The sequence below is a fragment of the Rhinolophus hipposideros genome, assembly GCF_964194185.1.
Source record: "Rhinolophus hipposideros genome assembly, chromosome: 3".
NCBI lineage: Eukaryota > Metazoa > Chordata > Mammalia > Chiroptera > Rhinolophidae > Rhinolophus > Rhinolophus hipposideros.
In genome coordinates this window covers 79652094-79655770 of record NC_138049.1, presented here as the reverse complement: position 1 = coordinate 79655770, position 3677 = coordinate 79652094, and the positions used below count along the sequence as shown (strand labels likewise).

The 3677-nt window shown below is 37.3% G+C and overlaps 1 pseudogene across 1 annotated transcript; it reads left to right on the top strand.

Moving 5' to 3' along the window:
• The first annotated feature begins 1660 nt into the window (after positions 1–1660).
• LOC308495923 (importin subunit alpha-1-like) lies at positions 1661–3452 on the top strand (annotated as a pseudogene). The gene has a single exon. The product of its transcript is annotated as an importin subunit alpha-1-like (transcript).
• The last annotated feature ends 225 nt before the right edge of the window (positions 3453–3677 follow it).

Sequence of the window (3677 nt, the reverse complement as noted above, 5' to 3'; positions counted from 1 at the left end):
ATCAGTGATGAAGAAAAAATCCTGAAAAAGGCCAGAAGTAAAAACAGTTCATCTGTGGAGGAAAAAAATATAAGAACTATATCTGAATTCCCTTCAGAAACCATGCAAGAAAAAAAAAAAGTGGTGTGAAATATTTGAAGTTTTGAGAAGAAAACAAACAACCAAACAAACAAAAAGCACCAACCTAGAATTCTGTTTCCTATGAAATCAAACTTAAAAATGAAGAACTATTCTTAGACCAACAATAATTTAGAGAATGTGTTAGAGAATAGACAAAACTTGCAAAATATTTGAAAATAAGTTTTTAGAGAGAAAGAAAATATATAGATCAGAAACTGAGATCTACAGAAAGTAAGGAAGAGCATCAAAGAAGGAATATGTGAAAGTAAGCTAAAAACTTTTCTTATTATAATTGATGTAACAGGTAACAATTGGTTGAAAATAATAACAATAATGCATTTGATCATGTATATATCATACATAAGCTTATGCATGCTTATATATAAGTGAAATGAACGGCCATCATGGTATAAGGAACAAGAGGGAGGAATTAGGATTATTTTGTTATTATAAAGTACTGACACTACCCATGAAGTGGTATATTGTTATTTGAAAGTGGACTTGGATTAGTTGTAAATATTTTTGCGAACTCTATGGCAACCACTAAAAAAAAACAAAAAAGAAAAAAAAACATAACTGATATGTTGAGAAAGAAGGGAAAATTAATTCATATGTAATAGTATGCTCAATTAACACCATGAAAATCAGAAAAAGAATGGAAGACAAGAATAGGAACAAAGAGCAAATTTAACAAACAGAAAAAGGGCACAATCCATGAAAGAATTGATAAGCTGGACTTCATTAAAATTAAAACTTCTGATCTGCAAAAAAATAATATCAAAAAAATGATAAAACAAGCCACAGACTGGGAGAAAATATTTACAAATGACAGATCTAATAAAGATTGTTATTCAAAAACTATAAAGAACTTTTAAAACTCAAAAATAAGAAAGAAAAACAATGTGATTAAAAATGAGCCAAAGACCTTAACACACTCCTCACCGAAGAAGTTATCCAGATAGCAAATAAACATATAATAAGATGTTCCACATCATGTGTCATCAGGGGAATGCGAATTAAAACAACAATGAGATATTACTGCACGCCTATTAGAATGGTCAAAATCCAGAACACTGGTAACACCAAATGCTAGCAAGGATAAAAAGCAACAGAAACTCTCATTTATTGCTGGTGGGAATACAAAACAGTATAGCCACGTTAAAAGCTAGTTTGGCAGTTTTTGTTTTTTCTTTTTTACAAAATTTAACGTACTTTTATCATACAATCTAGCAACCATCCTCCTTCATATTTAGCCAAAGAAGCTGAAAATTTGAATCCACTGAAAAACCTGCACACAGATGTTTATAGTAGCTTTATTCAAAATTGCCCAAAACTTGGAAGCAACCATGATATCCTTCAGTAGGTGAATGGATAAACTGTTGTACACTCAGACAATGGAATATTATTCAGTGCTAAAAATAAATAATTTAGATCCGTGGTGTTCGTTGCCGAGTAGCGGACCTGCAGCTTGTGCTCCCCTGCGCCGTCTCCTGTAGAAGCCCGAGCCGGCTGTGTAGCTTTCTCCCTTTGTCTCATAACCATGTCCACCAACGAGAATGCTAAATCACCAGCTGCGCGCCTTAACAGATTCAAGTACAAGGGAAAAGACAGTACAGAAATGAGGCGGCGCCGAATAGAAGTTAATGTAGAGCTGAGGAAAGCTAAGAAAGATAACCAGATGCTGAAAAGGAGAAATGTAAGCTCATTTCCCGATGATGCTACTTCTCCACTGCAGGAAAATCGCAACAACCAGGGCACTGTAAATTGGTCTGTTGAGGATATTGTCAAAGGCATAAATAGCAACAATTTGGAAAGCCAGCTCCAAGCTACTCAAGCTGCCAGGAAACTGCTTTCTAGGGAAAAACAGCCACCAATAGACAGCATCATCCGGGCTGGTTTGATCCCCAAATTTGTGTCCTTCTTGGCTAGAACTGATTGTAGTCCCATTCAGTTTGAATCTGCTTGGGCCCTCACTAACATTGCTTCTGGAACATCAGAACAGACCGAGGCTGTAGTAGATGGAGGTGCTATTTCAGCATTCATTTCCCTATTGGCATCGCCCCATGCTCACATCAGTGAACAAGCCGTATGGGCTCTAGGAAACATTGCAGGTGATGGTTCGGTTTTCCAAGACTTGGTTATCAAGTATGGTGCTGTTGACCCACTGTTGGCTCTTCTTGCGGTTCCTGATATGTCATCTTAAGCATGTGGTTACTTACGTAATCTTACTTGGACACTTTCAAACCTGTGTCGCAACAAGAACCCTGCGCCCCCATTAGATGCTGTTGAGCAAATTCTTCCTACTTTAGTTCGTCTCCTGCATCACGATGATCCAGAAGTGTTAGCAGATAGCTGCTGGGCCATTTCCTACCTTACTGATGGTCCAAATGAACGAATTGAAATGGTCGTGAAAACAGGAGTCGTGCCCCAACTTGTGAAGCTCCTAGGAGCTACTGAATTGCCAATTGTGACTCCTGCGCTAAGAGCCATTGGAAATATTGTCACTGGGACCGATGAACAGACTCAGGTTGTCATAGATGCGGGAGCACTTACTGTCTTTCCCAGCCTGCTAACAAACTCCAAAACTAATATCCAGAAGGAAGCCACGTGGACAATGTCAAACATCACAGCTGGCCGCCAGGACCAGATACAGCAAGTGGTGAACCATGGATTAGTCTCATTCCTCATTGGCATTCTCTCTAAAGCAGACTTTAAGACACAAAAAGAAGCTGTATGGGCTGTGACCAACTATACAAGTGGTGGAACAGTTGAACAAATTGTGTACCTTGTTCATTGTGGCATAATAGAACCATTGATGAACCTCTTAACTGCGAAAGATACCAAAATTATTCTGGTTATTCTGGATGCCATTTCAAATATCTTTCAGGCTGCGGAGAAACTAGGCGAAACTGAGAAACTTAGTATAATGATTAAAGAATGTGGAGGTTTGGACAAAATTGAAGCTCTGCAAAACCATGAAAATGAGTCTGTGTACAAAGCTTCATTAAGCTTGATTGAGAAGTATTTCTCTGTAGAGGAAGAGGAAGACCAAAATGTTGTGCCAGAATCTACCTCTGACGGCTACACATTCCAAGTTCAGGATGGCGCTCCTGGGACCTTTAACTTTTAAATTGTACAGCGGAGGCATAAAACTGTTGTGTGCTATGGTATAAGTTTGTCTTACTGTTTCCCTACTAAGAATTCTTTTTAAATGTGGTTTGTTATTGTAGCACTTTTTACAACGAAACTATACTTGAACAGTTCCAAACTGTACATACTGTACGAAGCTTCTCCTCTTGATGGGTTTCTAATTTCTATGTGGAATTTCATATCTTGCAGTGTCCTGTAAATAAAGATTCAATTCCAAAAATAAATAAATAAATAAATAAATAAATAAATAAATAAATAAATAAATAATTTATCAAGCCATAAAAAGACATGGAGAAAATTCAAATGCCTATTACTAAACGGCAAGAGCCAATGTGAGTGGCTACATACTGTATGATTCCAACTATATGACATTCTGTAAAGCTACGGGGACAATAAAAAGGCCAGTG